Source organism: Petromyzon marinus, chromosome 55, assembly GCF_048934315.1.
Source record: "Petromyzon marinus isolate PM22_M1 ecotype Great Lakes invasive population chromosome 55, UKy_Petmar_22M1.pri1.0, whole genome shotgun sequence".
Lineage (NCBI taxonomy): Eukaryota > Metazoa > Chordata > Hyperoartia > Petromyzontiformes > Petromyzontidae > Petromyzon > Petromyzon marinus.
The window spans coordinates 1,442,863-1,465,422 of record NC_133721.1 but is presented as its reverse complement, the minus strand read 5'-3'; positions in this window follow the sequence as shown (position 1 = coordinate 1,465,422).

Sequence of the window (22,560 nt, the reverse complement as noted above, 5' to 3'; positions counted from 1 at the left end):
CTTGATGATCTCATGGCGCGTGCCATGTGATATATTGTTTCCGCTGAAATTCTATTTTGTAAGTCGAAAAGTATCCTTAATTTGTCAATTTCGTTTTCACTACATTTCGTGAATGGAACATTCGTAAATCAAAACACAAAGATTTCCTGTACAACCAATATAGACTGTTGGGCCAAGGGCTGTCGTCAAGCACCTAATACAGAAAATAAAAACACGTGCATTCATGCACAACCACGTACAAATACACGTGACCATTAAAAGCACATGCTTTCAACAGAAATTACAAGTGTTATATATTGTGCTTTAATGATTACATTTATATTAGTGTGTCTTAATATTACACAGTAAATATCTTCAAGGACCACTCTTACAGTCCCATCATCACCACCATCATCACCAAATGTATCATTATCATCATCCTAACCATCTGTATAATCAATCACCATCTGTATTATCACCACCAAAGCAAAGACTCCCCGTATAGCCCGAATAGACTATTGGGGCAAGTGCTGTAAGCAAGTACCTGTGAAGGCCAGCATGGGCCACGAGGGGTGGGTGGCCAACACCACGCCCGGCCGCCTTTGTCTCCCCAGTAGTGATGTTTACACCACACCAAGTACTCATTTGAGGCTGAGTCGACCTAGGGGAGGCCCATGACCGGTTCAGAGAGTCGTTACCTGTGTTGCGCATGAGCGAGAATTTAACTCGGGTCGCCGGGTTCGTAGCGCAGCGTGCTAAACGCTACACTACCGCTACCCACCACCTGTATCACCATCATCTTCCAGAGTTAATACATTTCATGTCAATAGCTGGAAATGCTTGTATTTGTAATAACAAAAAATGCATAAGTAGTTGTCACTCACTCACCCACACTCAAACGGTCAGAAAGGACTGAAAGATGAAATATCTTCAGAACCCTACATCCTGAAACTAAATTAATTATTTAAATTTTACCAAGTAAGGCCCACTGAGCTATATCGCACACTCAGGAGTCCTGATTCCACTTCTGGGAGTCTCAAGTCCAACGCCATGGAATTGTATATGTTTAAACATGTGCGTGCATGTGTGTTTGTGTGCACGTATGTGTGCATGCGTGCCTTCATATGCGCATGCGTGTATGGACGTGCGTGTGTAAAATAACTTTAGCCATGGCATTTGGGATATGTTAGGTTTAGGGTTAAGAGCTTTGCGCACGTGAACAGGTGGGTGTGTTAACTCACCAGTGTGTAGCTCACCTCACCGGTGAGCTGGTGTGTACGCTATCTAATCTGTAAGCTTACGACTGTGTGTGTGCACACTAGTGTGTAAGCTCACTGATGTGTAAACCTGCTGGTGTGTGGCCTCACTAATGTGCAGCACATCTTGTGGAAGCTCACTAGTGTGCTTGCACACGAGTGTGCCGGTGAGTGTGAGTGTGTGTGAGTGTGTGGTGAGTGTGTGTAAATTTGTGTGAGTGTGTGTGAGTGAGTGTGTGTGAGTGAATGAGTGCGGTGTGTGTGAGTGTGTGTGAATGCGGTGTGAGTGCGGTGTGTGTGAATGTGCAGTCAGAGTGTTGGTAAGTGAGTGTGCGGTGAGTGTGTGTGAATGTGCAGTCAGTGTGCCGGTAAGTGAGTGCGTGGTGAGAGCGCTGAGTGTGTGTGAATGTGCAGTCAGTGTGCCGGTGAGTGCGTGGTGAGTGTGCGGTGTGTGAGTGTGAATGTGCAGTCAGTGTGCCGGTAAGTGAGTGCGTGGTGAGAGCGGTGAGTGTGTGTGAATGTGCAGTCAGTGTGCCGGTAAGCGAGTGCGTGGTGAGTGTGCGGTGTGTGAGTGTGCAGTGAGTGCCAGTGTGCGAGTGTGCCGGTAAGTGAGTGTGCGGTGAATGTGGTGTGTGTGAGTGTACCGGTGAGTGTGTGGTGAGTGTGTGGCTTGACGTGTCTCCGTATCAGTCTTACTCAGCCACCCCCTTACTTGCCCACGCGTAGATCCGTCCTGCCCACCAGACAGCTACATGCGATTCAAATGTCCACGTACACATGACATCACATTGCGATGCGCATGTGTGACATACATGTGCCACGTGTTGCACACACTACGCACGTCCCATGCACAAAGGGCATGCCTTACAAGTGATGACCACGCGATGCAAGTGCTTGCCTTGTAGATGTCACGTACCCGTGACGCACGTGGCCCATGGGCGTGACGCGCGTGCTCCGCGCTGCCGTGTGCTTTGACCAGGGCCGTCCATAGGGGGTGCGTGGGCCCCCCCCCCCCCCCCCGATGCCTTCAAACTAAACCGGAAGCATTACATGTGACACTGATGTCTACACGTGGGGCCTCCCCCGAAGCGCGGGGCCCGGGATAGTCGGTCCAATTTGCCGGACACTCGGGGACGACTCTTGATTTGGCATACGCGACGCGCACGTTGTGTGTGCTGTGCGTGGGGTGACTGGCCCGATGTGCGTGCCAGGCAGGGCAAGGGGGACTGCCATTGATTGTGTCGAGACCTTTTGTATGGGTGACGAGATGAACGCCCAAATTCAACGCAGGCCGCCACACAAGGGCTGCACATTTCAATGTTGAGCAGGTCCCTGTGTGTCCGTGCGTGTGGGTCCCTGTGTGTTGTTTCTGTGTGCGTTATGTGAAGGTAGCAGTGGCGCAGTGGATAGTATGCTACGCTCCAAACCCCGTAAACATGCGAGTTGGAGTCCCGCTCATGGCCAACGCCAGTGACGATTATTTATCTGAACCGGTCCTGGGTCGACTCAACCTCAAATAAATACCTGGAGCGGTGTGTGTATACGTCACCACTTGGGAGACAAAGGCGGCCGGGTGTGGTGTTGGCCACCTACCCCCTGATATACCATGCCGACCTTCATTGGTGCTTGCGAACAGCACTTGCCACAACAGTCTGTTAAGGCTATATGGGGGACCTTCGTCTCTGTAGTGGGAAACTCGTAGGTGTGTGCATGTGTGGAGGGAAACCTGTACTGCTGTCGTACGTTGTGACCGGGCGAGGCCAATTTCCGTCCTCATGGTCGGCCACGGCGTCCTGGTCTTCGTACTGCTGCTTGTTTTTGGCTGTAATGACACCCAACATGGACAACCCCATCACCTGCGTTCAAACAAGTGTTACACAGTACGTACACACGCGCAATAAAGCAACCACAAAGCACATACACTTTTAAATATAAAAGCACTGGGGGTCTAGTACTGTAGTCACCAATCCGTGTGTATTATTTATTTATTTGTTGATCATTCTGATGGCAGCACAAACAGAAGCTGCATCCATAACTTCTCAATCCGCACAGTCCCAGGCCAAGGTCCATTCGTGGAATTAATACAAATATTTACTTATTAGAGGGTGTTTTTGTTTGTTTGGGTTAGCTCGCGTAAATCTTAGTCAAGTTTGTCACGTAAACAAAACATGCCAATTAGTGACTATTTCAGCACATCGGTGTGTTGGAGAGTAAACCCACAACATTTACAATTCAAGTACCGTGACGTTTCGCCTGTAACTACAACAACAACCCGCCTCGTCAGGTGACAGCCAGAGTTGTGGTGAAATCCTTCCCCTGTTTCGGTCTTTAATAGACGTAGACGGGGGATAAATGTGACGTCGTCGCTTGTAAGCAGATCCGATACGAAGACGGGGGGGGGTGGGTAATGTATTGATGTAAATTACAATGGATATCTGTTATTGATTGGGTTATTCGCAGTTAATCAACATACATAATTGTTACTCCTGCTATTATGGATTGACTCAAGCAGCTAGCGAAGGATGCTAGGTTTAGTAATATATGTTATATATGTCGCTATTGTTAACTTTCAATCACATTTCTTATGATCACTGTTGCATTGTTTTTATAGCATTATTTTAGTAACTTCTAGAAAGGTTTAGTTTAGCCTGATTTTTACATAGTGGACACTGTGTGTGTGTGTGCTGCGAGCTGAGTGGTGGAGGTACCTGGCAACAGTCGAACCGAGCCCGCTCGGCCTCTTCATCCGTGGCGACCAGGGTACAATCCTTACTATATTCTTGGTTCTTTCAGGTAAAGTCACGTAGATAGAAAATAATAACAATAAAATAAAAATAAATTAAAATAAAAGAAAAAAGCCCACGACGTTTCGATCGCAACACGTGATGAAGACCGCTTGTGTTGCCACCGAAACCTCGTGGGTTTTTTGCCTTCACTTAAAATGTTATTTTCTATCTACGTGACTTTACCGAAAGAACCAAAAATATGAATTCCTGCAAGTTACGAAAGTTTAAAGTAAAAATTTGACAGTCGTGTAACTAATGAGGCCTGGAGGATACAGTGGACCACGTGGTTTCCGGGGTTCGTTACCTTAACAAGTGACGTCACTTCCTTAGCAACGGTCGATCGTTACAGACGGAGGTGGACGCGCGCTCTGTGTGCTTAAAGATCGCATTCGGGAGCACACTTCGACAACGTCGTCAGTGAACATCGATAACGCGGTTAAATTACTTGGTAAACCTCATTGACAAACATCCGTGAGGTTGAACACTTCATTAACACAGTTAACGAAATCTATTGACAAAACGTGACCATCCGTGACTTCTCGTTCTGCCTTCAAGGCGATGTCTTCCGTGAGTACATCCACACGCGCGCTGTATCAGGATAACATTAATCTGAGAGAACATCTATATGTGAATGTGTGTCTGTTCGAAATGTTTAATGATGAGGACGGTAATGATGATGGTGGTGGTGGTTGTAAGCTGTGATATGATTAGAGTCTCACGTGCGCTGCTGTGATTTTGTTGCAGGGTGGAGAGATGAGCAAGCCGACGGGAAGTGAGTACTGTAATTCCACACACAGACATACACACAGACACATGCACCTGTATACAAAGACAGATCCCCGTATAGCCTTAACAGACTATTGAGTCAAGTGCTGTTAGCGAGTTAGCACCTATGATGGGGTGGGTGGTCAGCACCGCATCCGGATGCCTTTGTCTCCCCACATTTGATGTTTATACGTTGCACGAGGTACTATTTTAAGTTTGAGTAGATGTAGGGGCCGCACACGACCGGTTTTATTTATTAGTCACTGATGGTTGTGAATGGGAATCGAACTCAGGTCGATCCCCACAGACACAACTGCTCCCAACCACTCATACAGACACTGCACATAGACACAAACAAAGACAGAAATCTTGTGTATAGCCTTGAAACACTGTAGGAGCAAGTGCTGTTAGTGAGCACCTATGACGGCCGGCACCGCACACGAGGGGTGGGTTGCCAGCACCACACTTGTCCGTCTTTGTCTCCCAAGTGGCGATGTTTACACACCGTATCAGATACTTATTTGAGGCTGAGTGGACCTAGGGGAGGCCCCTAACCGACTCAGATAACAACAACAGCCCTCATTCGCCACTAAGTGACGGAGATGTCACCATGGCGCTTGTGCCAGGCCTGGTGCACTCCGAGGCCACTTGAAGTGTCGAAGGCTTGCCGACAGGAGATCAGGGGACAGACCCCAGTGCGATGGGTTGACTGACTGAGATGACTGGCAGACGCACCACCTTTGCATCCTACTGTGCCAACTTGCTGCGTTTTAGTCATCCAGTGCACCGTCTGTTGTTGTGAGCGTCGCTCCTCTCACCCTCCTTTTTTGCTTGAGGGCAACTGCCACCAACTTCCCATAAGCATCCTTCACGAGCTTCCTCCATAGAGGCAGATCTTGACACCAGTGGTACCAGTCTTTGGCAAGTCCACTTAGTTCCGTATCCTCCTGTACTGCATCAGTCCATCTCTTCTCCAGGCTGTGCCACGCCCATTTAGCCCCCTATATCTGGAAAAACAGAGGCTGCTTGGGGATGCGGTGGCTGAGCAAGCAGGCTACATGACCCAGGCAATGCAGCCCTGCCCACCAGTGGAGCTCACTGTGAGCTGTTCACACATTCCAGCCTAGTTAAACCCAGGGTGGATCGTAGGCAGGCCAGTCTGAAAGTGTAAAGCTGGTTCAGATTTTTCATTTATTCTATCATTGGCCAAGAAGACCCAGCGTTTTGTGTCGAGTGACAGACCAGGTAGATACCCCAAAGTGTTACGAAGCTGATGAAAATATGCCACTTGACCGATTCGGAGTGAGACCTCTGCTGCCAAACCAGAATTTTTGCATAAGCACACTATCCAGGTACGTAAACTTCTCTCTACAATTACCCCATCACTCAAGAGTAGTTGAGGGGGCGGAGTATTAAATTACACAACATACTCAGGCGGGTGCTTAGTTTTGGTGGGGCTGATGGTAAGGCACCACCTCTTTGTCACACGCTCCAGGCTTAGCAGCAGAACCTCCAACTATTTTTCAGTGTGAGCATCAACTTCCAAATGATCAGTGTACATAACATGGTTGACCAGTAGGGAGCCATCCCTTGACCTCACCCAGGCATCAAACAGCCTCCCATTGTATCTGTAGCAAATATTAAAAAATCCACCGGTACAGCCATAAAAAAAAAACTTCTCGAACTATGTGGTCGAAGATGATGCTAAATAATGTGTCAGCCAGAGTAGATCCCTGTCGCACCCCACTGTAAACAGGAAATTGCTCTGACTCCTGGGCACGCAACTTCATCCGGGCCTGCCCACCATCGTGAAGGTCCTTAATGATTGTGAGCAGAGGGTTAGGGACTCCGGAAATACGAGTAACAATCCAGAGCCCTGGCCTACTGATTGTATCATAGGCCTTGACCAGATCGGCACTGCAACACTACACATGTAACGCATGGATTTGTTACACCGTTCAACCACACACACAGACACATTTTAATTAAAACAAGTCCCTGATTTGTAAAAAAAAGAATCAGAGTACCAGTCATCAAATAGGCAATTGACACTTGGTCCAAAGAATATGTGATACTGTAATAGAAATACATGAATAGCTAAATTCAGAATTTAGGTTAATAAGGCATAACCCAGTGCACAATATGACATTCATGAAAAGACAAACAGTGCAACAAAGGAAATAAGCTTTCAGTCTGTATCAGACGGTCTCAGACGCTAGTGTTGAGAAGGTGACATGGCAGGCGTTTAGAAACCCGCAGTGCCGGCAGATGTAAAGTCGTTACACACAGTGTCTTTCGAACAATACAACAGTCAGGTGCTTGATGCAGCTGGTGACTTTCCAGATGTGGTGGGGTATTGACGATGTGTAGAACGATGCAATTGTACTTCTTTCTCGAATGTCAGGTGTTGTCGGGCTTTGACGATGTGTAGCACGATGGATTTCCTTCAGTATCCAACGTATAGAGGTGTCTTCACCATGATAATTATTCACAGGCTTGTTGGTTTACAGTCACGTTTTTTCTAAACTCATGTGATTCATGGCACGTGACCTTGCAGCACAGTTTTGAGCAATGCCTTTCCTTCTCCAAGAGACACACATGTATCCTCTCTTTCTGTAAAACTCACTTTAAGTCTTCTTAATTTCACTTGCCATATGTATCGGCTCAATATAAAGTGACAAATGCAAATCTTAAACTTTGCTTTTAAAATCTCCACTGTTTTACCACTATACCGTCTCCACTGCTTAACCACTATACCTCTGAGTGGTTACTCAGCGTTTCAGCCATTCTCGTGCAAGGAATGACTTCTGTTGAGAGCAACCTCACATGCATGGGAGCACATGCTATCCAGCCAACATAAACATTAGGGTTGCCCCTGGCTCTCTGGCCCCTTTGGGCACCCTCCTCTTCTCCTCCCTTTATCTTTTCTAACGTAGCCCACTAATATACTAATTGTATGAATGGACCAGTGTATAAGAATTAATAGTGTATTTCTTATCCAATTCATGTTCTCTCTTGTGAAACAATGGACATCTTTTAAATTTAGCCAGACCTCCACAGCTTGCCCATAAATCCATCTTACTTTTTCTGAGATAACGGAAGTTTTTCTATGTTTGGCCTGGAGTTTCCAGACCTCGCAAACTTAATATGGCCTCCCCAACCAGCCCATAATCTTAATGAAGTTATTTGGAGGAGGAGGTGTCTCCGGCACATGAGTCAACCTCCAGACCTCCCTACAGTGTTATCATTGTTACATCGGTCTCAAGTTAAGTTAGATTCCTGTCAATGGTGCCAAGTTTCTTTACCAAAATAACATACAGGAAATACGCCTTTTGGCGTCCTCTGGTCTAACACCGTTTGAGACGAGGCTCAAAAGAAAGCTGTCCCTGGTGTGGACCAATCAGTTTCAAGGACAATGCATATATTATCAGAGTATGTTTTTTGTTTGCATTCTGACCACAAGCATCATGGTTAATGCAGACATGATTCCTTGTAAAAGGTTTCAGTTTGGTGTTTTAACATCTTAACACCTGTTTTATTGCCAGTAAAAACGGGAAAAACCTATTATCATACAGGAAATACTCAAATACCCATTAACGAATCAATTGTGGTGCTGCTCTCTCCTCCCCATGTGACTCCCCAGACCGTCGCTCGAAGAGGCAGCGAAAGAGGTTCCTCGTTGACACAAGACTAGAAGCTAAGCGCCAGATTCTGGAGCTTGAGATGATCCTGCTGGATCATTGTGCACAGCAGCAGGCCAAATATCAGCGGGAGCTGCTGCAATTCCAGAACAGCACCGAGCTGAAGAGCTTCATCATCCACCACCAGCAGCAGCAGCAGCAGCAAAAGGCAGAAGAGCAGCAGCAGGCAGAAGTCAGCACCAATAATGAGGATGTGAAGCAGACAATGCAGAATAGCAACAAGGTTGAGAACGAGATCGAAGAGATGGAGAAAGTGGGGGAGAGAAATGGTATGAAGAAAAAACGTGGGAGTAGGAAGAAACATAAGAACAAGAAGAAAGTTCTGGAGGAGACAGTGAAAGAAGAGGTGGCTGAGAGAGAGGGGAGTGAGGGAGAGCCCATGCAGGAAGTGGTGGAGGTTGGGACGATTGAGGTAGAGATGATTGAGGCAGTGGCTTTGGAGGATGTGATGAATGAGGTACAGTTGAATAAGGTAGAGGTGTTAGAAGGAGATGGCAAGCGGGAATTAGCGAAGGAGGCAGAGGTAGCGGTGATTGAGGTAGAAGCAGTGGCCAAGCAGGAAGTGGTGAAATATATAGCGGCCAATGTCATAGAGGGGATTGAGAGAGATGCAAAACAGGTATTAGCAGAAGAGGTAGAGCCAAATGAGGTCGATGGGAATGAGGGAATGGCCAAACAGGAAGTGGCGGAGAAAGTTGAGAATGTTTTGGAAACAAAGAAAGAGGGAGAGGATTGTGTTCAGAGGAAACATAGGAATAGGAAGCTACGAAGGATTGAGATGAAAGTTCGGGAAGTAGGAGAGATGAAGGTAAACGAGATTGAGAGAGAGCGGAATGATGTAGAGCTCAAGAAGGAAGTGGCGAGTGAGGTAGAGGCAAATGAGGTAGAGGTAGCGGTGATTGAGGTAGATGCAGTAGCCACACAGGAATTTGTGAAAGAGGTAGTGGCCAATGTCATAGAAGGGATTGAGAGAGATGCCAAGGAGGACTTAGGGAAAGAGGTAGAAGCAAATGAGGTAGATGGGAATGAGGGAATAGCCAAACAGGAAGTGGCTAAGAAAGTTGATAATGTTGTGGAGACAAAGAAAGAGGGAGAGGATGGTGTTCAGAGGAAACGTAGGAATAGGAAGCTACGAAGGACTGAGACGAAAGTGCGGGAAGTAGAAGAGATGAAGGAAAACGAGATTGAGGGAGAGGGGAATGATGGAGAGCCCAAGAAGGAAGTGGCGAGTGAGGTAGAGGTAGCGGTGATTGAGGTAGATGCAGTGGCTACACAGGAATTTGTGAAAGAGGTAGTGGCCAATGTCGTAGAAGTGATTGAGAGAGATGCCAAGGAGAACTTAGGGAAAGAGGTAGAGTCAAGTGAGGTAAATGGGAATAAGGAAATAGCCAAACAGGAAGTGGCTAAGAAAGTTGATAATGTTGTGGAGACAAAGAAAGAGGGAGAGGATGGTGTTCAGAGGAAACGTAGGAATAGGAATAAACACAAGAACAAGAAGAAAGTTCTGGAGACAGTGAAAGAAGAGGTGGCTGAGAGAGAGGGGAGTGAGGGAGAGCCCATGCAGGAAGTGGTGGAGGTTGGGACGATTGAGGTAGAGATGATTGAGGCAGTGGCTTTGGAGGATGTGATGAATGAGGTAGAGTTGAATAAGGTAGAGGTGTTAGAAGGAGATGGCAAGCGGGAATTAGCGAATGAGGCAGAGGTAGCGGTGATTGAGGTAGAAGCAGTGGCCAAGCAGGAAGTGGTGAAAGATATATCAGCCAATGTCATAGAGGGGGTTGAGAGAGATGCAAAACAGGTATTAGCAGAAGAGGTAGAGCCAAATGAGGTCGATCGGAATGAGGGAATGGCCAAACAGGAAGTGGCTAAGAAAGTTGATAATGTTGTGGAGACAAAGAAAGAGGGAGAGGATGGTCTTCAGAGGAAACGTAGGAATAGGAAGCTACGAAGGACTGATATGAAAGTGCAGGAAGTAGAAGAGATGAAGGAAAACGAGATTGAGGGAGAGGGGAATGATGGAGAGCCCAAGAAGGAAGTGGCGAGTGAGGTAGAGGTAGCGGTGATTGAGGTAGATGCAGTGGCCACACAGGAATTTGTGAAAGAGGTAGTGGCCAATGTCGTACAAAGGATTGAGAGAGATGCCAAGGAGAACTTAGGGAAAGAGGTAGAGGCAAGTGAGGTAAATGGGAATGAGGGAATAGCCAAACAGGAAGTGGCTAAGAAAGTTGATAATGTTGTGGAGACAAAGATAGAGGGAGAGGATGGTGTTCAGAGGAAACGTAGGAATAGGAAGAAACACAAGAACAAGAAGAAAGTTCTGGAGACATTGAAAGAAGAGGTGGCTGAGAGAGAGGGGAGTGAGGGAGAGCCCATGCAGGAAGTGGTGGAGGTTGGGACGATTGAGGTAGAGATGATTGAGGCAGTGGCTTTGGAGGATGTGATGAATGAGGTAGAGTTGAATAAGGTAGAGGTGTTAGAAGGAGATGGCAAGCGGGAATTAGCGAATGAGGCAGAGGTAGCGGTGATTGAGGTAGAAGCAGTGGCCAAGCAGGAAGTGGTGAAAGATATAGCGGCCAATGTCATAGAGGGGATTGAGAGAGATGCAAAACAGGTATTAGCAGAAGAGGTAGAGCCAAATGAGGTCGATGGGAATGAGGGAATGGCCAAACAGGAAGTGGCGGAGAAAGTTGAGAATGTTTTGGAAACAAAGAAAGAGGGAGAGGATTGTGTTCAGAGGAAACATAGGAATAGGAAGCTACGAAGGATTGAGATGAAAGTTCGGGAAGTAGGAGAGATGAAGGTAAACGAGATTGAGAGAGAGCGGAATGATGTAGAGCTCAAGAAGGAAGTGGCGAGTGAGGTAGAGGCAAATGAGGTAGAGGTAGCGGTGATTGAGGTAGATGCAGTAGCCACACAGGAATTTGTGAAAGAGGTAGTGGCCAATGTCATAGAAGGGATTGAGAGAGATGCCAAGGAGGACTTAGGGAAAGAGGTAGAAGCAAATGAGGTAGATGGGAAGGAGGGAATAGCCAAACAGGAAGTGGCTAAGAAAGTTGATAATGTTGTGGAGACAAAGAAAGAGGGAGAGGATGGTGTTCAGAGGAAACGTAGGAATAGGAAGCTACGAAGGACTGAGATGAAAGTGCGGGAAGTAGAAGAGATGAAGGAAAACGAGATTGAGGGAGAGGGGAATGATGGAGAGCCCAAGAAGGAAGTGGCGAGTGAGGTAGAGGTAGCGGTGATTGAGGTAGATGCAGTGGCCAAGCAGGAAGTGGTGAAAGATGTTGTGGCCAATGTCGTAGAAGGGATTGCGAGACATACAAAGCAGGAATTGGTGAAACAGGTCGAGGCAATTCAGGTCGACACGATCGAAGAAAAGACCATGCAGGTCTTGATCAATGAGGTAGACAAGAATGAGCTAAAGGCCAAACAGGAAATGGCAACAAAAGTTGAGAACGTGGTGGAGGAAATAAAGCAGGAAGGGGCAAATGAGGTTGAGGCATATGAAGTAGATGCCATCCAGGAAGTGGCAAAAGAGGTAGAGGAGATTGAGGGAGAGGCCAAGCAGGAGGTGGTTATGGAGGTAGAGCCGAATGAGTTAGAGGCGAATGACGTAGAGGTGATTGAGGTAGAAGTGAAGGTAGGGGATATTGAGGTGGAGGAGAGTGAGGCGATTTTGGTAGAGGCGAATGATGTAGAGGCAATAGAGGTAGACGCAAAAGAAGTAGGAGCTATTGAGTTAGAGGCAAATGAGGTAGAGCTGAAGGAGGTCGACACGATTGAAGACGATACAAAGCAGGAAGTGGTGAATGAGGAAGGAAGATGTGAGCAACCTTGGAGGGCAGAGAGTGTTCAGGAAGAGAAGAAAGAGATTAAGCACATCCCATCTTCTAAGGGAGAGAGAAAGAACAGTTTCTGGCGTTGGGCAATTTGGAGCTTCATGTGCTGCACACGGCAGCTGGAGAAAGATGAAGAGGAGAATGAACGAGGAGGAGACAGAGGGAAGGAGCACCAAGACGAGGAGCTGGGAAACAAGAAGAAAGAAAAGTGGTGGAGACTCCACAGAGGGAGAAACTAGCATGTTCTCCCAGACATAGACATTGAGACGTGGTTGTATGGACATGTATATTTATATATGTATATATACATTTCAGTTGAAATAAAAACGTACTTATGTTTCTTGAACTCGACTTCTGGTATAAAATATGTATTACCTAAGCTATCAACAGAAGGTTTGTACAGGATTAACTGCACTTGTGGCAAATGTTATGTTGGGCAAACAGGACAAATGATCAGCACGAGACTAAAAGAACATCAGAGAAATATTAAATACACACGTTTCAACAAGAACACTCAATCCACTGCTGGATAAAGCCCTCTCCATGCTGCGATTCCTCACATCCCTGTGATGTGGCAATCCATTCAACTCCTGTAAGCAACCTATTTTTATTTGACCAGGTAAGGCCCACTGAGATACATAGCTCTTTTCCAGAAGCAGCCTGGCCACATATGATTGCTCAACGAGTTGGCTTATGTGAAAATTCATAGCAGTCATTATCCCAACGTGACCATGGGGAGAACATGCAAACTCCAAATACGGGAGACCCTTGAATATCACGAGTTCATAGTTCGTGGTTTAGACCTATCGCCGGCAAGCTCTATGTATATCAATTTACCTATCATGGGGATTAGATTTGGTCTTTATTGGGTATACTGTACAAGGAAGTACTATATCATCGTGTGATATCGTGGTGGGGAGCAGGTGAGGGGATTATTTGTTTACTAGCCTTTTGCCCGTCCAAGCATGGGTGTATTGCAGTAAATCTGAAACTTGCAAGCGCAAAGCAGACCGCGAAGTGATATTCATTGCATCCATTTGTGTGCAATTTGTAAGCCCGCGGTGACAGACCTATTTCATTTAAAGGTTATAATCCCTTGTTCATCATGACGTTGTTTTTACTTAGATGTCTCAATAGCGTTATGGAGATCGCGTTACGTGAGGGTTCTGCCTTTGTAGTGAGTTTATAAGTTGTCGCTTAGGAGGGGAGAGGAGGCACCTCGCCCCCCCCCATGTGGAGTGATGTCACCTGCTAATTATTATCAATGGAGGGGGGTGTCCATTTGGAGGACGTCAGCTGTTCATGATTAATAATGAGGGGGGGGGTCCATGTAGAGGACGTAACCTGTTTATGATTATATTCTATGGATCCTTTGGTAAAGCCACGTAGATAAAAAATAATAAAAATATCACGACGTTTCGATCGCAACACAAGCAATCGTCTTCAGGTCAGGTGAGAGAGAAAGTTGCTGAGACAAGGTCTTATATAGGCCTGAGATAGGTGCATCAAGGTAGGTTGGTGGAGCTAGAGATGGTCCAACCACAGAGGCTGTGACAGTGGCCTTTGTATTGTGAGTTTAGCAAACTCCTCTGCCATCTCAGTTGAGTACTCTCTATTAACTTATTAAATATTTAAACTTGTTATATACAATAGAACCCCTCTTAACGACCACCCCATGTTCACGGGTAATCCCTTAACGATAGGCCTCCATAGAGCCCAATGTTTACTGTATAGTAGTGGTGTATAATAGTGGAGTGCCTCTGTAGAGCCCAATGTGTTCCCTTACCGATCATTCCCATTGCTAGCGACGGGCTGCTGGTTTATTCTCCTTGACACGAGATCAGCAAGGTATCATGGTTCATGTGTGGCAGTTTTACCACCTGTACGCGATCACGACAGTCGACGCGGCTGACCGGGCCCCACGTTTGTGGTGAGGCACCACGGGGGCCAACGTTTTCATGGAGAAATTTGAAACTGATGCCATCCAGACTGCCACTCTACGCCCGACGTTATGGAAGAGGTACGTGGATGACACTTTTATCATCTGGCCACATGGCCGGCCTGCTCTAGACCAATTCCTCGACCACATCAATTCCATACACCCAGCCATCAGATTTACCATGGAAGTCGAAAAAGATGGCAAGCTACCCTTTGTGTATGTCCTTATTAAAAGGAGACCTGATGGTTCAATGAGCCACTCTGTCTATAGGAAAGCTACCCATACGGATGCTTACTTAAAACCGGATTCCCACCACCATCCATCCCAGAAGAACTCCCTCATCAAGACTCTATACCATAGTGCCCAATGCATTTCCGACCAGGAACACATTGCCAGTGAACTCAAGCACGTACACCAAGCTCTCAAGGCTAATGGTTACTCCGACTACACAATCCGCAAAGCCATCACAGTACATAAAATCCGTGATCTGGTTCCGTCTGTAAAAGATGTGGTTCCAGACATACAGTACCCGGGCGTCTACAAACTAAGTTGCCTCTGTGGTAGCAGTTACATTGGAGAAAACAAACGACATATCTCGGACCGCATCCGTGAACATAAAGCAGACTTGAAACATGGTAGGACGAACACCTCAGCCATGGCAGATCACTGTTATAATTCAGTGGGCTCACATGACATTGACTTCTCCAAGACGGACGTTCTCTGCAAGCCATCCGGCTACCATGAGAGATTCGTTCATGAGGCCATCCACATATACAAACACAGAGACAATTTCAACCGAGAAGATGGATTCTGGCTTAGTAACCATTGGAAAGATGTTATAAACCATTTCGGTTCTTAATTGATTGTATTTTATGGTGACTTTCAGACCGCAGTCCATTCGCTGGCACTGCCTCTTAATAGCTTTCACACGACGGTCAATGGTATGGTTTATAGCATGTTATATAATAATAAATAGTATAACATTGTAATGTTTAACATAATTCATAAGGCAATATATAGTATCGTAATTGTATAGTGAATATACAGCAGTGTGGTATACAGTAGGGTTGGTAGAATAATACATAGTGTAATATTACAAGTCTAACATTTTACAGTCTAAAGTATAGCGTAGTGTAAAGTAACGCATTGTATAATTCAAGGGTGGGTTTGTCTATGGTAGTGTATATTATGGTGAATAGTCGTGTAATGTTGGAAAATTTTAGTTGGAGACATATCAATATCATGCATAATGTTCGAGCTTACATTGGGCTGTGTATACGATATTATACAATGTAGCTTAGATTGGAAGGTATAACATTACAATGTATAGTAGTCTAGTTTATGGCATGGTTGTAACGCAACACAGGACAGAGCAGCGCATCGTGGCTGTTTCTCCCCCCTCCGTTCCGAGCATGGATGGACTCGTCCGTCTGAACGAGGCTCGTCGCTCTCCATGGTGCTAACGTTTGAAAGAAGGAAAAAACCGCCACCCATTTTTTCGCCATAGGGCATTGTAATGTATAATGACTTATTGTTAGTAGCTCAGCTGATGGGAGAGTATATAGAGTTTATTGATAACATTGATGTAGTTATATTTTAGTTGTATTAATTCGTTTACTATATGGTATTCATTATATAGTGTAGTGTATACCTAGTTACTTTATGTTTATAGCTCAACTTTTTGAAAAATATATTGAGTACATTTATTATATTGATGTAGTTTATACTTAGTTTTTTTTCACATCGGTTTATTGTATGATAGTTGGGTAGTTGCAGTCCTTTAGCGTCCATATACTAAATGCCTCGCTTGATATGTAAACTTTGACTTTAATATAGCTATTTCCGTGACCAGTCGCATGCTAATCTCTCACATTAACATCATGCTAATCTCCCAGTTACATGCTAATTTCTGACTTTAACACCCTGCTGATCCAACACTTTAACACAGCTATTTCAATGCTAAATTCTCCTGTTTGATATGTAAACTCCTTTGTCAAGGCGCTTTACCTCTCACACCTAGCCTAAAAGACGCTGCGAATCTTAGCAGCAGTTATTGAAGCGCTGTCGTCCCGACAGTTCTGTTCCTTCACCTGAAGAAGGCTACTTGTGTTGTGGCCAAAACGTCGTGAGAATTTTATTTTTTATTATGTTTTATTTTTATTATTTTATTTCCATTCTACGTGACTTTACCGAAAGAACCAAGAAGTTGCATAAAGTTGTTGCATGCTTGGGCTCCAGATGCCGAAATTACCTTTTAAAAAACGGCTACCAGTCTCATCAGATCTCAGAAGCTAAGCTTGCAGCGCCCAGCCCTGATGGTAACCCGGGGATACAAATTAATGTGGAGAAACAAATGTTCGCTTGTGACGACCAAGACTACGCCTGTCCTCCCAAGGACAGGCCTCACTGATTCCGAAGACTTTTATTTTCAGGAAGGTCCTGCCGAGTTTTTTGCAGTAGGCAGGCGATGTTGTGCTGTGCAGTGCCAAAGAGTAAGCTCATGCAGCCGGTCCACCCTGTCCCCTCTCCTCTCTTCGGGACGGGTCGGTAACTATCGCGTTCAGAAACACCCTCCAAGTCATAACACAGTTCAATTTCTCAATCTGGAGGTCAGCTCAAATCTGTACTGTGGGCGTTCCCTTGTACTCTACTGTGTACGTGGGGCTCTGGGTCCAATCCCCTGATCACCATTGCATTCACTTGAATAATAATAAATTCTCCTGGCCACCCATAGAAAATAAGAGTGCACAATTATACGTGTGATTCATCACAGGCGAGCTCACACCGGCTACACTTACAGCTTAGGGCCTCGCATTAAGAGAGGGGGGGGGGGGCTCTAAATACGAAACAAGAAATGGACTCAAGGTTTCGAGTTTTAACATAATTGTTTAAAAAAATTAAGATCGGTGAGAAAAAAGACTCTCCAAAGCAGTGATTTTCATTCTGCTTACAAAAATATACAGGCATTCATAGAAGGGGCCTCTTAAGCTTGACAATGGCATAGGGCCCCAGCAAGCCATCATCCGGCTCTGCTGCCGAGTGTCATCCCAGTGAAGTAATTTGCAGGTAACTTTAGCATTGGGATGCTTGGCCAATACCCAGTTACATTGTGATAGTGTGTTTTCTAGCTACGTGAGCAAACTGGATAACCCATACAGAACAAAGGGGAGAACGTAGAAAACTCCGCAAAGTGCCAGTCGGATAATTAACCAAGGCCCTTCTTGTTGCGAGGGTCAAAGATCACCGCTGCACCACCCTGCCACCTGAAACGATAATAGTTCGCTTATAATTTTTTAAGTGTGCACAGTAACACCCGATAATCACATATCATTTCAAGCATTTGAAAAGGGCACCCTCAGTGGCAACTGTTCTCTGTGTGACACACGGTTATTCAGCACCTAACCTGCAAGCAGGTCAAGTGCTGTTTGCTGCGAGCAATCCCAATTGAGTGATTCCCATTGAAGTTTTTTTTACATGCCAATTTTCGCCTGTGATGCTGACACACGATGGCCATCCTTTATTTTAAATAATGTCTTGGGATCGTTTCTATTTTTTTACATTGAATTTTAGTGAGTAAATCACGAGCCCGTTACAGTGCGCCACGGGACTGCACGTCATTCGAGTGGTGCATTCACAATGGAACCGAACCATTTATTAGTAGGGGCTGACGCGAAGGGGGGAGTGAGGCCCGCGCCACCCCATAAACTGGGGAGGGGGGGAAAGGGGGGCATTGTGACAGGCGTAGAAGAGTTGTAGTTGTAATCTGCTCCACGTTTGTCTTGATAAAGGAGACCTGTGCAACCTGCTCGGTGTGTGACGTGCGTGCTCCTCGGTGTGACGTGCATGCCGCTGGATGTGTGATGTGTGTGGGTGTAGGAGAGGCCCATTACCCTGATGCATGGCAGTCGATGACAAGTACTACCGCTTGATCTGCGATGGCTACTGCATCCAGACACCCCCCTGCTGTCCACCGCAAGTGTAAGCCGCCCCCCCATACCTCCCACGCCAGGTTTTATCCACTGCTGGACTGATGCGTTTTTATTGTCGATGCAGGTGGCTGACGGAGGAGAGTGCGAAGTGTTTGTTCTGGGAGATTCTTTGGTTTTAATTGTAGTGATTAAATTAATTGATTGAACAATTGCTTGGTTCAGTGTCGTTGACATTGCCATCATGAACCCTCTTAGTCTGAATGTCCTACTTCCAGCCGTACGTGATGTTGCGACCCACAGACTCCTCACATACAGTGAGGGAAAAAAGTATTTGATCCCCTGCTGATTTTGTACGTTTGCCCACTGACAAAGAAATGATCAGTCTATAATTTGAATGGTAGGTTTATTTGAACAGTGAGAGACAGAATAACAAAAAAATCCAGAAAAACGCATGTTAAAAATGTTATAAATTGAGTTGCATTTTAATCAGGGAAATAAGTATTTGACCCCTCTGCAAAACATGACTTAGTACTTGGTGGCAAAAGCCTTGTTGGCAATCACAGAGGTCAGACGTTTTTTGTAGTTGGACCACCAGGTTTGCACACATCTCAGGAGGGATTTTGTCCCACTCTTCTTTGCAGATCTTCTCCAAGTCATTAAGGTTTCGAGGCTGACGTTTGGCAACTCGAACCTTCAGCTCCCTCCACAGATTTTCTATGGGATTAAAGTCTGGAGACTGGCTAGGCCACTCCAGGACCTTAATGTGCTTCTTCTTGAGCCACTCCCTTGTTGCCTTGGCCGTGTGTTTTGGGTCATTGTCATGCTGGAATAACCATCCACGACCCATTTTCAATGCCCTGGCTGAGGGAAGGAGGTTCTCACCCAAGATTTGATGGTACATGGCCCCGTCCATCGTCCTTTTGATGCGGTGAAGTTGTCCTGTCCCCTTGGCAGAAAAACACCCCCAAAGCATAATGTTTCCACCTCCATGTTTGACGGTGGGGATGCTGTTCTTGGGGTCATAGGCAGCATTCCTCCTCCTCCAAACACGGTGAGTTGAGTTGATGTCAAAGAGCTCCATTTTGGTCTCATCTGACCACAACACTTTCACCCAGTTGTCCTCTGAATCATTCAGATGTTCATTGGCAAACTTCAGGCGGGCATGTATATGACCTTTCTTGAGCAGGGGGACCTTGCAGGCGCTGCAGGATTTCAGTCCTTCACGGCGTAGTGTGTTGCCAATTGTTTTCTTGGAGACTATGGTCCCAGCTGCCTTGAGATCATTGACAAGATCCTCCCGTGTAGTTCTGGGCTGATTCCTCACCGTTCGCATGACAATACGAAGCCGTAATTTTCACAGCCCCGATGTGTTATATGTAATTTTTGTTGTGACTGAAATTATGTACATTATATAAGCGATATAGTTTGAAGAGTTGCGATGATTAGAAGGCTCGTGTAGGGGCTAATGTTGACCAAACTGTCGATGATTTCCCTGCACTCAAGTATACAAACGGGAGAATGTGGAGCGCCATCTGCAGTTGGAAATGATGCGTCGATAGCTCAAGGAGCTGGAGAAAGCCACGGCCACGGTCTCCACCAACACCACCACTGCCTCCAACGCCATCCTGGCAGCCACATGCAGTTCCGCCGCCACCACCAGGGATGCTGTTGAGAGATGCATCGCCACCCCCACCCCGACTGCTTCTGGCATATTATTCACCCCCACCGCCATGGCGCTTGATGTTGGCAGATTCAGCGCTGCCACCCCGGCTGCTGCTGGCATCTCCAACACCGCCACCACCACCCCGGCTGCTGCCGGGAGATCCAACGCTGTCATCCCAACCCAGCTCATGCTGGCAGATGCACCACTGCCTCCCCAGCTTTTGCTGGGAGATCCACCACCACCACCGCCTGTGCCAAAGCCACCAGGTTCGGCAAATTGCGTACATTTATTCGAGAACTTCACTGGTCGGCTACTGCTGGAAGATCCACCGCCGCTACCCCTACATCTGCAGGCCGATCCACCACCGACACCCCTGCGTCTGCAGGCCGATCTACCGCCGCCACCCCAGCGTCTGCATGCCAATCCACCACCACCCCAACGTCTGCAGGCCAATCCACCACCACCCCAACGTCTGCAAGCCAATCCACCGCTGCCACCTGTGGGTCTGCAGGCTGATGCACCTTCACCACTCCTGGGACTTCATATTCAATACCCGTTGAGAAATACAATTGAGATTCTTGCATTATGTGTAGTCATTACACTTTCGGTGTTTTGCTTTCACTGGTGTTTGTCACGCCAAAACAAAGGTCACATGTTGCTTTCGGGAGGTTATAGCTGGGAGGGAGAGGACAAGTTTGGCAGAAAAGAACCAGAGCTTTGTATGAAGTGATAGGCCATGTAACTTTTATACGGCGCTAAACAGCTGAAAAAAAGGATATGCCACTGAACTAATTCAGAGTAAGACCTCCGCTCTGAAATTGGAGCTGGTCATAAACAACTGCCCAGATATGGGAATACCTCCACTCTTTCCACAACTACCTATCATGCGGAGTTGAGGGGGTGGAGTCCTTGAAGACATACAAAATATCAAGGCAGGTACTGCTTTGATTTATTTGGTAGGGCAAATGGTAAGGCCCTACCTCTTATTGGCACGATCCAGGTTCACCATCAGACTCTCCCACTCCTCGAAGTGAACAGCCATTACGAGATCATCACCAACATCATCAGCATACAGATCATCCGTTGTTCTCTCCTTCCAGATTAAGAAAAACCGTGGGGCATGTTACACGTTAACATTATTGATACATTACGATTCGTAGATCAAAGTAGATTTTAATACAATCAGTCCTCGCTTAGAATGCCCCCGTAGAACACTGATTCGTTACAGTGATAGGTGTGGGGCCAAATGTTCTGGACTGACTTCTACCACCAAGCCAGCTTCACAACATTTGCGCGTTTCTCCGGTTTCCTCCTACGTGCCGAACCCTGATGCTTGAAATTGTCCAAACATCTCAATGCAGCACGGAGCTAATAATGAGTCTCGAGACTCAATGTGGCTCTCCTGGGTACAGAAAGGATATTTCTAGATTTGATTATATTTATTCATATGATTCAGCGTAGCAGCTGCACTGCGATGTGCCAGCCTTGCCACTGTGTCATGGTGGTAGTAGTGGTAAAACCGATTCGGAATAATATGTTCAGTACGCGTCGTGATTTTTTATTTTAAAAGTGTTAATCAAACGAGTTGCAGTGACGTCATGGCCGAGTAAGCAGCAATGACCGCTCCAACCCCTACATTATTAGAACATTACCTTTTTCGACCCAACATAACCACTCGCTTTCCTGTTTGATAGTTTTCCTATTTTTCTACCTGGACTCAGGCACTTTATAGGGGGCCTTGGAAAGCTGGTTTTCTACTTTGGAGCTTCCTAGGACGATCCACAGCCTCCTTAGGTGTAGGGTCCTCAGTAAGCAACTCGAGCCTGACCTCATGGCTAGGCCAACGGGACCTTCCGCCTGTATTTTTGTGCTCCATGGAAGACAGATCCCCTGGGAAAAAAGCCATAGCTTTGTCTCCCCTTCCCCCCCCCGTTCAAGTTGACACCAGAGATCGCGGTGGGAGAAACGAGAGCTCTTACAAGCCCTTTTGTAAAAAACAAAACAAAGAGAATACTGCCCTTCTTCGGGTCCTCAACGAGATGTCGAGTAAGGTTTGCAGGACGGTGAAGATTCAGGAGGCAGCCACATATGACCCTTCAGACTATGCTAGACGAGCAGAGCGGTGCAATGAAGACCTACGAAGCCAGGCTGCTGGAACCTGAGGAGGCCTACATCAGACTGGACTCTAAGGGACGGGAGTGCCAAGTAAACCATACGGCCTCCCGGAGGGGGTCGAGGGCAACGCTCCTCAAGATGCTCTATCCTACATTCGGCTACATCTGCTTCAAGCTCCGGCATTCCTCTCTACAACTGGGCCATCACCACCTACACGAGTCGGCGCTGCGCTGTGACCACGGCGTGCCTCCACGCGTGCCTGTCGACGGTCGTCCTCAAGACTGCCCGCATCAAACGCGAGCTCATCTCATTCGTATGGCCATGCTTGCTTCCCGCAGAGCAGACTCTTGTCCACAAACTCTCTCGCATATATGTAGCGTCATAAATGCACATCCTATACCGTCGGTATACTTACCTGCATTTGCGGGCACAAGCCCATAGGGGGTGCCACCCTGAGCCAGGCCCCAGGTGAGGGGTTGGGGGGTTCTTCCAGAGCCCCCTGGAAGGTTCTAGAGAGGGGGCGGTACCGGGGGCGGAGAGCCCCCGAGAGGTGTATTAAAGGGGCACCTCTGGGACAGCTCGGGGCAG